The 21073-nt window shown below is 46.7% G+C and overlaps 1 protein-coding gene across 1 annotated transcript in view; it reads left to right on the top strand.

Annotated features, from left to right (window-relative positions):
• Positions 1–1330: 1330 nt before the first annotated feature.
• The window catches only part of LOC137521716 (tetraspanin-4-like), a 181149-nt gene continuing 161406 nt past the window's right edge, over positions 1331–21073 (top strand). The window contains exon 1 of the mRNA XM_068241373.1: positions 1331–1598. The gene's annotated coding sequence lies outside the window, so the exon portion shown is untranslated. The remainder of the gene's footprint in view (positions 1599–21073) is intronic.

Raw genomic sequence — 21073 nt, 5'->3', positions numbered from 1 at the left:
AAGATAATCGCACTCAAAGGAGATAAAATAATCAAAGATAAACAAGAGACGCGTTTCCTTGCACACATGAAAAAAAGGATGCAGGGGATTGCCACCAGTAGAATATCGCTACAATTAGCAATATTGTACTGTTAGATTCCTATAGTAAAATATCGGTAATGTTTACTGATATTTTACTATGGCTACATCTAACCCTACTCTCACACAGAATCCTCCCTCTACCAATGCCTAACCCCCCTGGTGGTGCCTAACCCTAAGACTTTCCCCCCCAGTGCCTAACTTTAAGACCCCACCTCCCCAGTGGTGCCTAACCCTAAGACATTGACCCCCCCCTCCCCCCCAGGGTGCCTAAACCTACCCCCTCCTAAACCTTAACCCCCACTGCAAAGCCGCGATATGCGCCCAGAGATCAGTGGTAGTGAAAGTACATTTCAGCGCCCAACTGTATCGCAGGAGCCGAAGGCTTGCAGAAATTTGTGGCATTGCATAGAGGGCGCTGTATATCGCGGCCATTATAAGTTGCAATTTGTGGCAAAGAAGGTAAATTTCGGCGCCGGGAGCGTGCACCGCAGTGTACCCAAATTTCCTTCCTTTGCCCTAAATCGCGGCTTTTATAATAGGCACCTATGACGGCACCATTTTTTCTGCAACAGCTCCTGCGCCCTTTTTCCCTGTTTTAGTTCCTCTAAATTGTTCCAATCAGGAAGAATTTAAATACAGTAGCAATCAAGGTGAAACAGCAGATAACAGGATTTGTAGGATCATCTGTGAATACCAATTGCAGGATTTATCGCAAACAATTTTTATGGTAGGCAATTGGGTTTTTGCCTGGCTACACTGACCGCATATCTCCCATTATGGACATTGCAAGTCTACACAGTGCTTTAATTTAATTTGCTCTATTTCCAAACAAAATCATTCATTACCACTAAGTTGAAACCAGATGTCTATAAACAATGCAAACATATATTTCCAAACTTTTTCCGCTTGCCTATTGTCTTGTATTTCCTCCTAAAAACAAAAAGTGGAATCACACTAGCCTGAAAGGCATCCAAAAACGGGAATGTGGGAGTTTAACCCCCCCTTAACAACCCCCCCCCCCCCCCCCCAAACTCCAGGGAGCCTCGTGCCGAGCCTGAACTCAGTCCAAGCAGTGAGAAGAGGAGCTCGTTACTGCAAACAGCCGAACAAATTCCTTCAGAGCGAAGTGGAAAAGTTTGGGGAAAGTTTTTTTTTTCTCTTCCCTTCCAGCAGCATTAAAAATAGCCTCTCTGCACATATTGTTGGAGTTAGCCTGCACCCCTTGCACTGCCCCCAAAAGAGTGCGGGACCCCACCCATTTCCTCCTGCAGGACCCTCACCTACCCACTCCTAGTCACGTGACAAGTTCCATGGCCAGCCCCCCCTTCTATACTATCTCTGCCCCCTGAGCTGCAGACACAGAGCTGACAGCAGCCAGGCAGGACAGACTGTGAAACTGAAAGAGGATTACTGTTCCCTTCAAACTGCTGTGCAGAGATCCAAAACAACTGCAATAACTTCCTATAGCTGCTTTCCAGGGGGTTACAGTCCTTTGTGTGCCTCTTCTGTGGTCTGAGGTAAGTCTATGGAGTTTTAAGTCTTGTACAACATGTACCATGCATTTCTCACTTCAGACTCTGAGCGAGTGATCGGATCGATATTGCTTTAAATATACTGGTGGAGGTCTGATTCTTTCTGATATTAGCTGACTGTCTTTAGTTGGTGCCACAGTTTGAAACCTATAGAACCTTATGCGTGTAGTTCTCTGATATGGGCTGTCAATTCTACTTATAACATCCATAGCCTTTAAAAGATATGGATGAGAATGGGGACTCTATAAATTGGTTATATTATTATTATTTATATAGCACTGGCATCTTCCGCAGCGCTGTACAGAGTATACAGTCTTGTCACGTAGCTGTCCCTCAGAGGGGCTCACAGTCTAATCCCTGCCATAGTCAAATGTCTGTGTATGTATTGTGTAGTGTAGTAAAGGGCCAATTTTAGAGGGAAGCCAATTAACTTACAGTATCTGTATGTTTTGGAATGCGGGAGAAAACGGAGTGCTCGGAGGAAACCCACTCAGACACGGGGAGAATATACAAACTCTGTGCAGATAGTACCTTGGCTTTGCCACTATAACAGCATGGTGGCATAGTAGTTAGCACCTTCTTCTGAAACTGTATCAAGATTTAGGGGACAAAGTGGTAGTAAAGTTCACTACTCCCCAACTGATTTTCAATAGACAGTCTTTATTTCCATACCATTTTATCCCCCTCCAGAGCTTGGTGACTGGTTAGCACCCTTGTCCTGAGTGCTGGTGACTGGTTAGCACCCTTGTTCTGAGTGCTGCTTTTGTGGTTCAGCCAAAACACCGCCTGATGCAGTTGCAGGTTCCTAAGACTCTGGTTACCTCACATCTTAAAAATGTACTGCTGGGTTATTAAAGTACCACTGAAGCCTGAACCGGGGTAAAATCTGTTGAATAAAGTCCATGGTGGGCTAGCTAGATTACTTATTTAGGAATGTCCTGGCTGTGCTCGTTGTTGTCGGGGTTCCCTTTTTACCCGAGCCTGTGCCACCCCTATGTTCCTCCGAGCGTTGCAGAGTTATTGAGAACTGCGTAGTTCTGAACCACGCGCTGTTGCTTGGGGTAGCTTCCTGGTTTACTTATTCTTGTTTCTTATATGGAGAAGGAAGGCTCTTGGTCCTATAGATCTTCACGTTCCTCTCCTGGTCCCCTTGTTCCAGCACTGTCACCCCTGTTAGCAGTCTGTGCCATTGCGGGAGGCTTCAGAAGTCTTCAGAAGCCCAAGTGCTCCCGAAGATGGATGGCTCCATACTGCGCCTGCGTGAGCGTGTACTCTTACGCATGTGCAGTACGGAGCTGTTTGAATGGTGGTGGATGCTGTTGAAGCAAGGGGACCGTGAGAGGAACAGGAAGGTTCTATAGTACCCAGAGCCTTCCCTCTCCATAGGTAAGTATCTGTTACCTTTAGAATCGCTTTAAATGTCCCCCGCCTGGCTTACACACAGACACAAGATTGGCCCTAGATGGTGAGCTTCTCTGAGGGATAGTAATGATAGGGTTGATAAGGACTCAGCATGGTAAGTTATCACTCTCTAAACAAACAAAAATCAATTGGAGGGGTAGTGAACAATACTCCCACTTTGTTCCCTCGATCTTGATTCAGTTTCAGAAGAAACCTAATTTCGAAATGGTTCAACCACCTGCGTTGTACTGTTCGATGCAGTGCGTAGTGTTCGCTCTGATTGTTGTCCCACATTCGGAATAAGAGGTCGGGACTTTGCGTTTTCATTTAGTTTTGATTGCGTTCTGATCGACAGCGTGAATAGATCCTATGAATCAAATAGGATGAGATAGAATCTGTTCGCTGTACATTTACGAGTTCCGCTGCGATGTGAATTAAGCCGGTGCCCATTAACAATAGAATTTCCCAAACGATTGATTGAGCCCACCAACGTAGGGGAAAATAATAAGTAATCAGATCAGAGTAAAAGAATCGTTCCAAAAATTGGAATGATGGAAAGATCGATAGAAAGATGTACATCATTAATGGGCACTATCAACAGCACCCGATCTGATCGATTATGCAGCACCTGTTCCGTTCGATTGTACCATTAATGAACATCTGTAGTGTTCTTGTGGAGTATCATTTCTGTAACTCTGTTTGCACATGTTGAAGTGAATAGATGGAATGCCACAATTTTGTAGCAATATTCTACACTCTCTACCTTACCTAAGTTCAATAACCCATCTGAGGTAAAAAATAAATAAATTCCCAAATACCTTGCTGTTGTGTGACCTCAGCAGGACTCTGAAACGTTGTGGCTGGGAGGTTCCTCAGTTCTCTTCAGTTGTTTAATTACTCCATCTTCCATGCAATATTTATGAAAGTAGTAAAATTGTGTGCAACTTGGAAAAGGGTCCGTGCAAACTGACAGGAAGTCAATTGGCCCACATTTTGCATTACATTTGCACGTGATGCAAGTGAGAAAAATTTGCATCGCATTGATTATCTCAACTCCTTACCTAGGATATGCCAACTGCAACAATCAGTGCATCTCCAAAACCTCCAAATCCATTCACTACATGAGTGGGTGCTCTACCTAGCCTGTCAAGATGTTAAATTTGGACGTCGAGGAAAGTCTTGGCGCTGCCATTCAGTAGATGCCCATGTTAATAGCTGTGATTAGCGGCTATAACGGGAAATTTGACCACCAGAGACTTAAGAAGGGCCAAAGGTGTATCCGACTTGCAGGTCCAATAACATTACCAGGGGGACAGCGATTGAACAAGTACTCAGTGAGAAGACTGGGAAGGCTCTATTTTTTTAAAGCTACTCCTGGGTCACTTTATCTACTGTCCAGCCAATGAGAGTGATAGCAACCAAACAGTGGTGATTTCTCTGTATGTCACATAACTCTCTACACCCCAGTGCACAGAGAATAGTCCAAGGTCTAACCCTGTTCCTAAGTACTTGCTGTATGAACATTGTACAATCTATGTCTTAGAAACTTGCTTATAACACGATTTTGTACAGGAAAGTTGTCCTCAGGTCCCACTGATTGTATATCCTAATGAACTCAAGTGATGTAAGTATAGGATGACTACGGTAAATGGGGGAACAAAAATGATTCTTAGGTGGAGGTATGATCCAGATGCGTTGGAATGATTGGCGTAGTTGAGCATTTTGATAACCTGGTGGGGAGCCTTCTTGCAACACAAACTTTGGACTGGTGATGGTGAACCTGTAATATATTTTGAACGCCTCTTTGGAATCGTCAGGAGCCCTGTTTAAAGGCCTCAGTATTTTCCAAGTTTGCCGTCATTGGTGCACTGGGATGCCAGACTGTTTTGCCTACATGAGCATACACATAAGGCAGAGTGGAAATTGCCCCAGGCCCTGAGCACTTCTGGGCCCCCAACCTCCCCCTTAACTTTTCTGTGCACCCCGGGGTGTGCCGCCAGCCCCCCCACCCACCCACCCACCCCCACCACGCTGTCAGGCCCCCAACCTCCCCTTAATTTTTGTACTCCCAGGAGTGCACCGCTGCCCCCCCCCCCACACACACACAGCCAGAGCCTCTACTTCCCCTAATTGCTGAGTGCATGATATCTGCTATCGCGGCCCTTGCATGATAGCAGCATTTTATTTCACCTATCCTGCTGATCTGTTGGTGCTGCATCCCATCTTCATCCTGCTGCTTGAGTCTTGTAAACCAGCGCATGTTATGTTATTGTAATGACAACTTGCTGGCTCGGGGGCCCTTGGGGCTGAATTTGCTGGAGGGACCCAGGTTAGCTTTGCCCAGGGCCGCGTTGGGGGTTGAATCGGTTCTGCAGATGAGACTACAGCGTCAATTTTCAAACAATGAAATCTGGACCCAATGCACCCTCAATTTTAGAGATCAGCCAGCACACTGCTAGGTTTGCACAAGCAGCGATCAGCTGATCTGCTGATATTTATTTTGGAAAAGTTTTCAGACTTTATTAGCAACAAATGTCACTATAACACTATGCATTGCACAATCTTCAACGCAAACCAGAGAACCTTCAGATTCCTGGACTGTCAGAACTCATCATTATAATACAAAAACACTAGTGGAGGCGCCCTTGATGATACGATTCTACTAGATGTTGTATATATGAGAAGAGTAATGTCTTACCTTCTCAAAAGGACAAACCATTATGTAATACCTGTAGAACTTTTAGCCATGAATGTGAACACTTACATTTGTTAAAGATTTTTAGGGGCTCACATTTGTGACCAAAAGTTCTACAGGCACTTGTATTGACCCGAGGAAGCGGACCAAGACCCGTGAAACGTGTTGTCTACCATGCATGAAAAAAACATTAATTTTGCCATTAACCCCTTTGCGACCAAGGATGTTACAGTTATGTTCTCTGTCTGCTGCAGACAGGACGTAACTGTAACGTTCTTGAAGTCCCAACGCGATTGCACGCCCCCGTGAGGGTAGTTTCAGCTGTCATATAACAGCTGACATCTCCCCTCACTGATCAGGAGCCATGGCGATTGGCTCCTGATCATGTGATCACTACGATCGCCACCGAACATAGTGATCACTAAGCGGAGGTGGCAGCAGTAGGAAGGAAGAAGACCCACTCACCTCTCCAGACGTCGCTCCCCCTCCACTCTGCCCAGCATCCAGCCTTGCACTGCCTCTAGTGTCGGGAGCCGGGACCTGGAACTTAGCGGCAGTGCAAGGCTGGATGGCGGGGAGAGAGGAGGCGTGGAGAACTACTCTTTGCTGGAGCTGGGGAGGTGAGTAATGGGGCCAACAATGCCTGGCTATCCCGGTCCTGAAGGGGTAAATAATGGTTTGTCCTTCCAAGAAGGTAAGAAATTATGCATCTCCTATATACAACATCTAGTAGTATCACATCATCAAGGGCACCTCCACCAGTGTTTTTTAGTACAGTCCATACACCATAGAGGTTTTTCAGTCACAAGGACTTTTAGTTCTCACAACTAATTCAGGAGAGCGACCAACCAGCATCTACACTAACAGACCTGGGACACCGAGTGGGGACGGTTATATTCCCGCAGGCTCGGACGGTAGTTGCAAGTTTTGCAACCCACCCCTGTGAGTATAATACTTATACACCTGTGCTTAAATCCTTTTGTCTAATGATACTGCACCACTGGTCTCCTGGTCTCTCTCATTCACAAAGACTTGGAGTTTACAGGTAACCATCAAGGATGGAAACTTTTTCTACTATCCAGAGCTCATCATTGTGGTGGAAGTTTAGAATTATTCATCTTCAAAAAGTGGACTGAAGATTTATGGCCTTGCAGACTGTTGAAGCACCCTCAGGAGGGCTTTAGTTCTCCTCCAGCTGGCCACCAGCGGCTTGTATGTGGTTATGTAAAACAGATTGAGAAGTTATGCAGTCCATGGTAATCCCTTTTAATGCAAGCAGGGTGAGTCACCCACCCACTTCTATATCTGTCACCTGAGTCACCCGCGTGTTGGGGCCATTTTGAGGTGGTCTCCTTCTTCCTGATGGATTTTTCATCGAAGTTCTGGAGAATGCAGTGGGAGGGTGAGTCACTGTTATTGGCATTAGTAATATGCGTGGCAGAGCAGAGATGGGAATTTTTATGGAGAGATGTTTTGTCATTAAAGCAAAACCTAAAGTTTGCTATCCAGCTAGGACTTTACTTTTCAAGCAGACCTGAATTGCAGTCGCACCATTGAGATATCGATAAATGAGGAATAATAGTGATCATTCCCCTCCTGCAGATTCATTCAACAATGTAAAACTTAAAGGAATCATCAGGCATTTTTTTTTAAAATCTGCTTTACTCAGCGGGGGCTTTCTCCAGCCACTTGCAGCCGACTGTCCCACGCTGTCACCTCTGTTCTCCGCCGCTGCCCCGCTGTCGCTGCACAAGTGGAGGTACGCATGCAAGCTTCGCTTTGCCAAGTGTGCATTCGGGAAGCATCATGGTCCTCTTCTCCACACCCCTTTGGGTCAATATATGGTGATTGTGGGGGAAGGGGGTGATACTGACTTGAGTTTTGGGAAGATAATGGTGATTTTGATGATGGCCAGAGTGTGGTAACCACCACTAACTGATGAGAAACACTTTTTTGCATGTTAAAAATCTAAATATGATACATAACTGTACTGTGCGAATCCACGGTGCTCCGTCACCTGCCTCTGTTCTGACAACTTAATCTGGAAAGTATGGAGAAAATAGTTTGACTTATTTGTTTTCAGACGCAGAGCTCTTTGCTACAATTGAATGTTCTGTGGATGAAGTATGGCTTCAGATTTTATAGACTGTGTTCGCTGGCTCCTAGTATCCATCCCATCATAGCTTAGTTGTGTCATGAAGAATGCTGCGGCGGTCTGCAGACACAACAGGACTTGGAAGCCCACTGTTAGTGCTCTGGCTTTAACTAAGTCATTTTGGCACCTGTCCCTAGCAAGAGGTTTTACAACACGAGGAATGAAGGTCTAATCATGTGCAGCCACGATTGGTAATTATGAGTCTGAGGAACCACAGATCTTGTGAGATAGTTGAGCACTTGTTCCTCACTCTTCGGTGGTTCTCTATAAAGTCCTGTTATAAACTGAATGGAACTTTAAAGTAAAACCCTACAAACCTGTATTACAGGAAGGAGGGAGAATAAGAATTATATATTTTTATATTCAAGTGTATCTTAAGTGTATTTTTACTTTTTGTCCACTAGATGTCCCCACACTATATTCCTGTGTACTGTGAACAGTTAGGCATGCGTGTAGGGGTTTAAGGGTAGGCGGGGGGGTGAGGGGGTACGGTAAGTTTACGTGTTGCTGGAGGGGTGGTTAGCCGTGGAGGGGCCAGTTAAGGTTAGGTTTGGGTGGGGATGATTAGGGTTAGTCATCGGTAGTAGGAGAGTATAGGGTTAAGTTTGTCTGTAGTAAAATATTGGTATCAATAATATTATTGTCTTTATCACTGCAAGAGTAGAATATATCAGCTATTTCTGGGTGACCAAAATTCCTGGCACCCTTTTTTTCATGTAAACTCCCACTTTGCTTGCATCTGTATAATGTGTGCACGGATCTCCAGGTCATGTGACTGACGCTTCCAATTGGAATTTCTGTGGAACTGCTACATTAATAACCTACTATTCTATTCACATTCACTAAGAATGAAAAATCTCGGAGGGCGAACTAGGGGTTTAAAGGACACCTTAACTGACCACCCCAAATCCTAAAACAAACATGAAAATGGGAGTCCAAATGTGCTGGTTTACAGCTAAGGGCGCTTCCGGTACAGCCTCAGGAGAAAAGAGGCTGGAATTAAGGAGAATAGAGGCTGATATAATGTACTAACGTTAATTAGACGGGCACAATTGTTTAAACAGACTTAGATACTTGCCTAAGAAGAGGGAGGACTCTGGATGCCACAAATCCTTCCTGGATCTCTCTGCTCTCTCTGTGTCCTTGACCAAATGCTGATTGCTCCCCCTTCCTCTCCCCGGTGAAATTGTTGGACCAGAAGGTTGAATTAGTCTTCAGGCAGCGTCAGAAGTAATCATGTCCCCGAGTGTGCTACTGCATATGTGCTGTATGGATCCGCCCATCTTTGTAAGCACTCACGGACACAAGTGCTTCCGAGGAGCCCAGACTAAATTTGAAAGGGGGACAGCAATGAAAAGAGGAAATGGAGAGAGGACCAGGAAGGTTCTATATCATACATGTCTCAAATCTGGCCCTCAGAGCCATTAAATTTGGCCCTCAAGTGATTTCCCCACTTTGTATTATGTTTGGCCCACTATAGACCACTAGGGAAGCTATATTGGAGGTGAAGCCCTAGATCACCTGGGAAGCCAAATAGGGGAGGGAGGGGGAAAGCACTAAACACCAGGGAAATTTATAGAGAAGGGAGGGGGCCACCTGTGAACTTTATAAGGGAGGATGGTGCCCAATAGACATCAAGATTGGCCTGCGACTAGGTCACTGGTGTACAATTTCAGCCCACTTTTGTATTTGAGCTTGACACCCCTGCTCTATAGGATTCGAGCCTTCCTTCTTAGTTGAGTATCAAAGTATTTTTCTCTGGTTGATTTAATTTGAACTTTGATCAGGTTTGCTTTAAACCTAATGAACTGTATTGTCCAGTCTATATTCCCACATCTGTACATTGTTCCTCCGCTCCACAAATATTAGTAGTATGAAGTTGGCCTGAGGGTTTGGCTTTGGTTGCTGCTCAGTAGTGATATATTTACTCTATTCTTCCTTCACAACTGGATGTTTAGTAGGATGTCAATAAAAGATCTGAGTGTTTGTTAATTTTGTTTAGAGAGCAGAAAGCAGTAAAAAAAAAGGATGTTTATCGCACAAACTCCTCAGGAGTCCCCCTGCCTGGCTGTTTGCTGTGAACTAACGTCAGCTGACCCTCACGCTCCAATATTTAAAGAAGTGATCATAAAATAAATCTCACCACAGAGAAGTTCTGAGCCTCCTCTGCACGGAAGGCGCTATAAGGAACCTGCTTGTTGGGAGTGTCAGCACGCACAAAGTCATGGTTTCAAGTTTTCTATTGCGTATAAAGGCAGAGTTGTTTGGAATTCTAAATATAACTTTTCAAATCTCCAGCCAAACAGAAAAAGCTGCCGTTTAATCCAAATGTTTATTTGTAAGTCTAAATCCTGACACAAATGTTTTCTACTCCCATACTCCATGACAGAACTTTTTATTTGTATATAACATTTAAATGTGCGTACACACCTATTGATTTTATGTCACCCAGATCTCCTAGGACGACAGTGCTGGCTGGCCTGTACATGTAGCTGACGACGTGCTCTGTTGCGATGCGGGGGGGACGGGACAACAGAGCAGTCCCTTGCCTGGTGTTTAATGGCCCCCACTCGCTTTCCTGTACAGTTCCCTGGTGCTAGTGGCCCTCTTCCCTACCCTATACAGTTCCCTTTACATTCCCCTATACATTCTGGTGTCTAATGCCTCCACCCTTCCCTATACAGTTCCTTTGTGTCTAGTGGCTTTTCTCCTTACTCTATACAGTACCCTGGTGTCTGATGGCCCTCCTCCCTCCCCTATACAGTTCCCTGGTGTCTAGTGGCCCTCCTCCCTCTCCTATACAGTTCCTTGGTGTCTAGTGGCTTTTTTTTCTTACTCTATACAGTTCCCTGGTGTCTAGTGGCCCTCCTCCCTCCCCTATACAGTTCCCTGGTGTCTGATGGCCCTCCTCCCTCCCCTATACAGTTCCCTGGTGTCTAGTGGCCCTCCTCCCTCTCCTATACAGTTCCTTGGTGTCTAGTGGCTTTTTTTTCTTACTTTATACAGTTCCCTGGTGTCTAGTGGCCCTTCTCCCTCCCCTATACAGTTCCCTGGTGTCAAACACCTCCTTCCTCCCCTACGCAGTTCCCTGTTGTCTAGTGGCCCTCCTCCTTCCTCTATATGGTTCCCTGGTGCCTAGTGGCCCTCCTCCTTCCTCTATACAATTCCCTGGTGTATATTGTAATAGTGATTGGACACTATAATACACCACAGTTATGTAAAACAAAAACATCTTGGCAAATGGTGTCCTTCCGAACATGATTGGTTTACGTTGGAATATTCAGATTTTGTAGACTGTTATTAGGATCAGATTACAGTTGTCTACAATTAGCGATGTAATGTTTGCACAGACAGGCATATTAGTGTCTCTGCAGTTCCCTAACAGTCTGAACGTCTTTAATTAACATTATTGGAAAACTCTCATGGAGTCTGTAGACACATAATGGCATACAACAGGCAATGAATATTCTGTACAGAGATTATTATTTCACCGTTCTGGGGTAGAGTTTGCGTTTAACCAGAAGAAAATCGGTAATGATAGATTTAACGTTTTTAAAGTGTGGACAGTTTCCCAGATTTTTCTACCGCCTCCTTTTCACTGTATAAGGCACATGGAGTTAATCTTCAGCATAAAATGTAGCTGTTCCCTTTCCTCTCTCTGTTTTGACTTATCAAGGCTGCAACTGTCAACCTTTAAAGAGAACCCGAGGTGGGTTTGAAGAATATTATCTGCATACAGAGGCTGGATCTGCCTATACAGCCCAGCCTCTGTTGCTATCCCAAACCCCCCTAAGGTCCCCCTGCACTCTGCAATCCACAGGCGTCCGAGCCATTAGGCAGCTATAAATTTTCGCCTAAGGCGACAGGAAGAGGCAAGGGCGCTTCTGCACTGAGTAGTGAGAGAAGAAATGCCTCTCAGCTGACTCAGGTGTCAGTTTACACAGCAGCAGCGGGGCTGACTGGACTTCAGCTCAATGATTCAAAGAACCACAGTAATGAATGAGTCAGTGAGAGAAGGCACTCATCCTAGTCAGGGATCCGAGGAGTACAGCATCATCAGCTCCTGAGTCCAACTCCTGAGAATTCAGTCCCTCTCTCTCTGCTACTGCTAACTGCGTGGATGTAGAGACTGTGTAGCAGCCAGGCATTGACTTCCCCCTAGGCCGCCTTTCATTCAATGATTTAGGGTTGGTCCTGTGTCTGCTGTATTCAGGTTTGTTGATGTAAGGCAATGTAAAATACTAGGCTAGCTGATAAAAGTGCAATTAGAGGGCAGGCTAGCTGGTAAATATACACAGCATGATGTAGAACTCGTCTGGAGGGTCAGTGGGAAAAAATCTGTCTGGTCTCTCTCCATTGTTATAATGACTGCATGTGCAGATAAGGTCTTAAACAGGTTGAAAAGTTTTGACAGTCCCTAGACTCCAGGAGGGCTGCTTGCTGACTTGTGTAAGAGATTGGCAGGGACAGCAGTCCTATTACCAGCAACTAGTCTCTGTGTAATGTGGGACTGCAATACAGATAAACTGCTCCATCTCAGGCTATTCTCAGTCTCACTCCACTCCTCCTATCTCTGTATGTGTATATATGTGTATAGTGTATGTCTACTGTGTGCTGTGTACAGTGTGCTCTGTGTGTGTGTGTGTGTGTGTGTGTGTGTGTGTGTGTGTGTGTGTGTGTGTGTTGTGTGCAGTGTGTGTACTGTGTGTGTGTGTGTATGTTGTGTGCAGTGTGTGTACTGTGTGTGTGTGTGTGTGTGTACTGTGCTGTGCGTGTCTAAAGTGTGTGTGTGTGTGTGTGTACTGTGTATAGTGTGTATGTTGTGTGCAGTGTGTGTACTGTGTGTGTGTGTGTGTATGTTGTGTGCAGTGTGTGTACTGTGTGTGTGTGTGTATAGTGTGTGTACTGTGCTGTGCATGTCTAGTGTGTGTGTGTGTGTGTGTGTGTACTGTGTATAGTGTGTATGTTGTGTGCAGTGTGTGTACTGTGTGTGTGTGTGTGTGTATGTTGTGTGCAGTGTGTGTGTGTGTGTGTGTGTGTGTGTGTGTGTGTGTGTGTGTGTGTGTGTGTGTGTGTGCAGTGTGTGTACTGTGTGTGTGTGTATGTTGTGTGCAGTGTGTGTGTGTGTGCAGTGTGTGTGTGTGTGTGTGTGTGTGTGTGTGTGTGTGTGTGTGTACAGTGTGTGTGTGTGTGTGTGTGTGTGTGTGTGTGTGTGTGTGTATAGTGTGTGTACTGTGCTGTGCATGTCTAGTGTGTGTGTGTGTGTGTGTGTGTGTGTGTGTACTTTGTATAGTGTGTATGTTGTGTGCAGTGTGTGTACTGTGTGTGTGTGTGTGTGTGTATAGTGTGTGTGTGTGTACTGTGTGTGTGTGTGTGTATAGTGTGTGTGTGTGTACTGTGTGTGGTGTGTGTGAGTGCATGCCGCAATAAGTATATTTTATGGTGAAACGCTCTGCTGCATAACAACTATTTTCTGGTGAACTGTTTTCTGGTGAAACGCTGCTGCATTATGATTTTCGGGGGTCTTGGGGGTGGGGTTCACCACAGGAGTGGTGTTCACCATGAGGGGTGCGGGGTATGGGACTGGGGGCAATCACGGGGGGGGGGGGGGGTTTCCACAGGATTTCTCGCCTGGAGTGACAAGATGGCTAGAGACGCCCCTGCTGCAATCCCTCATAAATCACAGCCTTGCTGTGAGGCTGTGTTTACATCTGTAGTGTCAGTCTCAGCTGCTCCCCCGCCTCCTGCATAGCTCCGGTCCCTGCCCCCGTCCCTTCCCTCCAATCAGCAGGGAGGGAAGGGATGCAGGCGGGACTAGAGTTCTGCAGGAGGCGGGGAGAGCAGCAGACTGACACTATAGAGATAAACACAGCCAGCTCTGACAAGCTGTTTGTCAGCAGCGTGGCTGTGATTTATGAGGGATTGCAGAGTGCAGGGGGACCTTAGGGGGGTTTGGGATAGCAACAGAGCCTGGGCTGTATAGGCAGATCCAGCCTCTGTATGCTTATAATATTCTTCAAACCCACCTCGGGTTCTCTTTAAAGGGAGCCAAGCAACACTTCTCTTTTCTTGATTTGTAATAGCTCTAGGAGCTGCAATGTCTGCCTGCTCTTGTAGCTGCCCATTATTTATCCAGGGGAAGGTGTGAAGAGAGCATCTGTGGCTTCTGTAAACCCTTTGAAGCACAGTGCTCCCCTACATCTACCCCCCACTGCTGATCAAAAGCTTTCTGTGTGCTCTGCTAATGTGTGCAATAAAATCATTAGTATTAGCAGTGCTTATCTGCCTGAAATGTCTGCCGGCAGGAAGGCCTAGGAAGTAGGAAAAAAGGGCCTTTGTTAAACTTTTACATTTAAAAAGAAGAGGTCAAATTGATTTTTTTTTATTAAGAGCCACATTATTGGCATACATATTAAATGAGCTATTGAGAATGGTGTTTGGTGCACTTTAATGCAAATTTGCACGGAATATTCATATGCGCACTTACTATCTGAAGGGTGCGGGCGCCGGGGATTGGAGCAAACGCAGGCCAAGACTCCACCCAGCCATTACCAAATGTCGCTAAAGCTGCATGTGACAACAGAAGGCGATCTGGCTTGTGTCCCTCACTCTGCATGAAATGTACCTAGCCCTGAACTACAGACTGTTATGTGTGCTGCTGTCTGCCTTGGAGGAGGAGAGAGGGATGACATTACAGCGCATGACTGAGTGGCTTCCAGCAGTTGCAGTGAAAAAGAAAACAATGCACTCAACTAAAGCACTCAGCACTCTGGATCGTTCAGCAAGACATAAGGGAGGCTGTACTCACACTAGATTCTCTGCAGAGATGGCCCCAACTGTCTGCCCTGGCAGAGAACACTCTAGCGCAGGCATGGGCAAACTCGGCCTTCCAGTTGTTACGGAACTACAAGTCCTACAATGCATTTGCCTTTATGAGTCATGACTGTGGCTGTCAGACTCCTGCAATGCATTGTGGGACTTGTAGTCCCTTAACAGCTGGAGGGCCAAGTTTGCCCATGCGTGCTCTAGCGTGTGTACTGACCTTAACTGTAAACTTTAAATAACGTTAAATACTTACCTCAGTAGGGAGAATCCTCTCGATAGTCCAGAGGCTACCCCGGTCTCCCCACAGCCCTTCTGTGCTGCGCTGGGACCCTCTAAACCAGGGGAGCCAAACTCAAATGCAAACAGGGCCAAAATACACACTGGGGTCAAGTCACGGGCCAATGTGTTGTGGCCACCTTCCTCCACCTTGCCTGGTGTTTAATGGACCCCACTCGCTCCCCTGTACAGTTCCCCGGTGTCTAATGCCTCCACCCTCCCCTATACAGTTCCCTGGTGTCAAGTGGCCCCCTTCCCTGCTCTATACAAATCCCTGGTGTCTAATGCCTCCACCCTCCCCTATACAGTTCCCTGGTGTCTAGTGGCCCCCTTCCCTGCCCTATACAAATCCCTGGTGTCTAATGCCTCCACCCTCCCCTATACAGTACCCCAGTGACCCTCCTTCTTCCTCTATACAGTTCCCTAGTGTCTAGTGGCCCTCCCTCTTCTATACAGTTCCCTGGTGTTTAGTGGCCCTCCTCCTTCCTCTATACAGTTCCCTGGTGTTTAGTGGCCCTCCTCCTTCCTCTATACAGTTCCATGGTGTCTAGTGGTTCTTCTCCCTCCCCTATACATTTCCCTGATGTCTAGTGGCCCTCTTCCTTTCTCTATACAGTTTCTGGTGTCTAGCAGCCCCCCTCCCTCCCCTATACATTTCCATGGTGTTTAGCAGTCCTCACTCCTTTCCCTATACAGCTCTCTGCTGTCTAATGCACCCCCTCCCTACAGTTTACAGTTCCCTTGTGTCTAGTGCTTTCATCTTCCCTCCTCCATATGGCTTCCCTGGTAATCTAGGGGTTTACCCCCCCCCCCCCCCCAATATAGCGTCCCTCTTGGTATGGAGTAGGCCAAACATAATGCAAAGTGGGGAAACCACTAGAGGGCTGAATTTGATGGCTCTGCAGGCTGGAGTTTGACATGTATACGCTAACAATATTTGGCATTCAGGTTTAAGGATGCATGCGGCTGCTCTCCCCTCCATACCAGCATGGCCGCACTGCACAGGCGCATAGTACGGCATGCGGAGCCACTGATGTATGGCTTTTTTCTCCTTGCACGAGCGTCTCCTGTTTCTGTGCAGGTGCAAACCCACTGGTGCAGTCTTGGGGCCCCAATACACAGAGGGGAGCGTGGCCACGAAGATGAGGGTCCCATATGGAAGCTGAGGGGGTCACAGAGGATCTAGAGCCCCCCATGACGTAAGTATGCAACTTTTTTTTTTTTTTTAAGTTACTGGTTTACTTTACAGTGTAACTGTCGGGCATCAAATAAAAAATCAATTCTTTATTATTATCTGATAAACAAGTAATAAGGATGATAACCCGGCAATCCAAAAGTTAAAATCTCTATTACTTTTCTTGTTTATAAATGATCATTCCCCAGTTTACCTGACTCTTATTTGGTACGTTGCCACACAAAGGAAGTTGCAGGGCATGCTGGGTTGTCTTTTTTTGCTTCTTTATTTCCCCTCAGACTTAACCAATGTACAGAAGCAAAAAAGGACAACCCAGCATGCCCTGCAACTTCCTTTTTGTGTACCAAATTTTGTGTGTACCAAATAAGAGTCAGGCAAACTGGGGAATGAGCATTTATAAACAAGAAAAGTAATAGAGATTTTAACTTTTGGATTGCCTGGTTATCATCCTTATTACTTGCTTACCAGATAAAAACAAAGAATTGATTTTTGATTTTATGCCCGACAGTTACACTTTAAGAGACAGAAAAAGTTGTTTGGAAAAGTGAGAATATTCTGAAATGTGTTCAATTCGAGTGAGTTTTAAAAACAATCCACATCTTCAGCCAGAAACATGAACAATTCTCATAGCCGTAATAAGTGTCAATAGGCTTTGTTTTTGGCCGGAGTAAGCGCACGGTATAGTGTCACTGTCTGGGGATCTCATCCTCACCTCATTTGACCTGAAAATGCAACTTGTGCTCACAAAGAAAACAACAGAAAAGGCATGCAGTTGAAAGCATCTTAATTCTTCTTGGGATGTATGTTGTTGGATTTCAGCCTAGCCATATGGGAAACAGCACTGTCCTGTTTTTGGAATCTTACTTTAAAGGGAAGGTTCAGGGTGGCTCTTAAAAAAATAAAAATGCCCATCCACTTACCTGGGGCTTCCTCCAGCCGTGGGCAGCCAGGACGTGCCCTCGGCGCCGCTCCGCAGGCTCCCGGTCCCCTCCGGTGGCCGACCCGACCTGGCTAGGCCGGCTGCCAGGTTGGGCTCTTCTGCGTTTCAAAATGCGCCTCACGGGGGCGCGCTGACGTCATCGGACGTCCTCCGGGCTGTACTGCGCAGGCGCAGTAGTTCTGCGCCTGCGCAGTACAGCCCGGAGGACGTCCGATGACGTCAGCGCGCCCCCGTGAGGCGCATTTTGAAAAGCAGAAGAGCCCAATCTGGCAGCCGGCCTAGCCAGGTCGGGTCGGCCACCGGAGGGGACCGGGAGCCTGCGGAGCGGCGCCGAGGGCACGTCCTGGCTGCCCACGGCTGGAGGAAGCCCCAGGTAAGTGGATGGGCATTTTTATTTTTTTAAGAGCCACCCTGAACCTTCCCTTTAAAGCAGACCTGAACTCTTGCACAGGAAACCGGGAAAACACAGAGAAATCCACCCTGTGTGTGTTTATAAAGAACAGCCTGTGTAATTCTCCCTTATCTGCAGGTAATGAGCCAGTGTAATTTCAGCTGGAGTCTGAAGAGTTCTGAGCTAATATGTAAACTCAGGAGGTTAACCCTTTCTGTGCTCCCAGGATACCAGGTAGTAACCACACTGCAGAATCTCTGTAGGAGCTCTATAAGCTGTAACAAAGAAAGTTTTTCTTTAAAGGTTATCATGCCGTTGCATATCTTTTAGAGCAGAGAGGAAGTTCTGAGTTCAGGTCTGCTTTAGGGCTTCTTAGTCTCACTGGCTGTAATGAGTGTTGGAAGGTGCAGTCACCATCACACCACAGCGCATTAACCTTACCACTCCGGTTAGGAGGACAGCGGAGAGGGCTTGGGCTGAACGGAACATCCATTTTTATGGGTGTTGGTGTAGCTGGTTTTACAAGACAACCACAATAGCTGATGACTAAGCCTGTTCTGTAATAAAACTCACATAGAGGAACTCAGATGGGGAGAAAAAAGTTGAGTGGGAGGGGGAGAAGGGGTGTGTGTGTGTGTGTGTGTGTGTGTGCGTGCGTGCATGCGTGCGTGCGTGCGTGTGTGTGTGTGTGTGGAGAGGGGTTAGTAGGTTCCACACACATTCTCAGACTAGACCCTGAGGCCCCTTAAGATAATGACATCACCTTAAAGGGACACTTAAGTCAAACAAAAAAAAAAAACGAGTTTTACTCACCTAGGGCTTCCAATAGCCCCCTGCAGCTGTCCGGTGCCCTCGCCGTCTCCCTCCGATCCACCTGGCCCTGCCGGCGGCTACTTCCGGTTTCGGCGACAAGAGCCGACAGGCTGGGAACGCGAGTGATTCTTTGCGTTCCCAGACACATTAGCACCCTTTATGCTGCTATATGGTATATGATATATGCTATAGCAGCATAGAGGGCACTATTGTGGTGGGGAACGCGAAGAATCACTCGCGTCCCCAGCTCCTGTCACCGAAACAGGAAGTGGCTGCGGGCGGGGCCAGGAGGATCGGAGGGAGACAGCGAGGGCATTGGACAGCTGCAGGGGGCTATTGGAAGCACCAGGTGAGTAAAACTCATTTTTTTTAATTTGACTTAAGTGTCCCTTTAAGGCGTAAAAGATGACTGATCATATAAGACGACCCCCCAACTTTTCTAGTTAAAATAAAGAGTTTGGGAAATACTCGCCATATAAGACTACCCCTCTTCCAAAGCACACCAAATAAAAATTTAAAAAATCATGTACTGGTGCTGTGTATGAACAGATACTGGTGCTGTACTGTATGTGGTACCTAGTATACAACAGTATACAGGGGATTGACTGGTTGGATTGGTCAACTCTCCCTCTCCCTAAGCGGATTGGTCAGCTCTCCTTGTCTACCTGTTTATCAGAGCGGAATGGATGAATAGATGCCCATAAAACATGCCTCTTTCACCCTTCTGGCCCTCCCTTGTATCCCATTTACCTCCTCCTCTGCCTCTCAGATCTCACACATGTGCACCTGCGCCGCTTCACTACAGTCCTCAGCAGAGATCTGAGAGGCGGTAACAGGATAGGGCGGGCCAGAAGGATGGAAGAGGCATGTGATTTATGAGCACAACGCAATCTTTTTCTTCCATACCCTGAGCGTCCCAGACCTTGCAGCGTGAGCGGTGAGCTCCCCCCCCCAGCAAATGCGGTGACCACCGAATCTCCAACACCCAGTAATTAATCTTTAGCATGTAGGGTATGGCCGTCACGTATCAGCATCGCGTATCACCCGGCATCAATGGTACCCAGCTTATAAGACAACCCCCGGCTTTTCAGAAGGTTTTCAAGGGTTAAAAAGTAGTCTTATACGCCAGAATATACAGTAATATCACATGTTCACCATTGCTGGGGGTGGCGTTTCAAACAACGAAGCATAAAGCACAACTGAACTGAGATGTATATGGAGGCTGCAGGTGCAGAACGCTCCCAGCGACGGGAGCATGATGGAGGCCTGACTGGCACAACTGAGACCCAATTACAGGAGAAGGCAGGCCCACCAAGCACATGAGGCTGGAGGAAGCGTCAGTTAAGTAATACAATACTGATCATTACGTCCTCTTAGGTACACTTTCCAATTTCCTAGCTACCCTGCTGATCCTCTGCCTCTAATACTTTCAGCCATAGACCCTGAACAAGCATACAGATCAGGTGCTCTGACTGAAGTGTGATGGGATTAACTGCTATTTTTCAGGCGTTTGGTTCAGCCACTACTGCAGCCAAAGAGATCAGCAGGAATTCTGGGCAACTGGTATTGTTCAAAAGGAAATAAATATGGCAGCCTCCATATCCCTCTCACTTCAGGAGTACAATAAGGCATCTCCATGCCAGAGATACCAGGAAATCATAAGTGATCCTACATGAATAGCCTGGACTCATTATGAATTGTGTGCTGTTAGATGGCTTATAGCACTCTAATCACTGTAGTGTCACATAATAGTGCACTGAGGAGTGCTGGAAGATCAGGTAATTAGCAGTTGTATGATTGTAGCATCGGCCTGTTATGCAGAAGCACTCGTCATGGTGATGATCTCCACCCTAGAGATGCCCTTGGTGACCTGAGATAGTGATAGATAGATTGTGTCACGGACGGTTGCGGGGCCGCAGGCGCGTCCTGGAACCGCCCGTGAAGAAAAAACAATCGCACTCGATTCCCTGCATCGATTGCGCTTCAAATCGGTACAATCTGGGTTGAGTGTGTAGGGACAGCTGAAGTCCTTTTCTTAGCAAAGAGAGCACCATCCTAAAGGCTGGATGGCTCTTTTGATATGCTAATGAGCCTGAGCCTAATCTGCCCCAGAGAGTCCCTGGCTTCAAGCTGTGCTGATGGCCCATCCATCAGGTATAAGGTGACAAGCACCATGGCAGAAGCAATCTAGTTGGGCTAAAAGCCAGACCCACTGGCTCATTCCCAGCAGGGGAGGCGACACCTCGCTGGCTGCTCCAAACTTCAAAGAGCCTTTGCCTGGGAATAACCTGAGTCTCATAGCAAATCCATAACTTCCCAGATCTGTCATATTTCTGGGGTTCCTGAGATGGCAGCTTCGCCAAACGTGGGGGAAGTGTAGCATGAGCCCCGGTGCTGGTTCTGAGGAAGTTTCAGAACATTCTGAGGTAAGGACTGCCAGTTAGGCAGTTTGAAAGTGCCTGATGATACCACAGGGGTCCCACCCCTCATGTCTGGTATCAGGGCGCTGGGTAAATCGAGACAGACCTGAAAATGTTAATAAATCTGCCCTGACCTGTACGGTTCGGTGAGATAGAGCCCATATATGGGTAGATATGATTTCTAGCCCCCAGGATAAGGGGAGGGCTCATCTCATCTTCTAAGGGGGTGTATGGCTCCCCGCCCTCACTCCCTCCTACTGAAGCAGGGGCATAAGAATGGCAGAGGACCCAAACTCAGTGTCCTCCACACTGAAACATCTTGAGCTCATCAGATGCCAGCTTGAGGATA

The sequence above is a fragment of the Hyperolius riggenbachi genome, chromosome 6 (genome assembly GCF_040937935.1).
Source record: "Hyperolius riggenbachi isolate aHypRig1 chromosome 6, aHypRig1.pri, whole genome shotgun sequence".
In the NCBI taxonomy this organism is placed as follows: domain Eukaryota; kingdom Metazoa; phylum Chordata; class Amphibia; order Anura; family Hyperoliidae; genus Hyperolius; species Hyperolius riggenbachi.
Note: the sequence above shows the minus strand (reverse complement) of the source record. Positions and strands in the feature narration are given on the sequence as shown.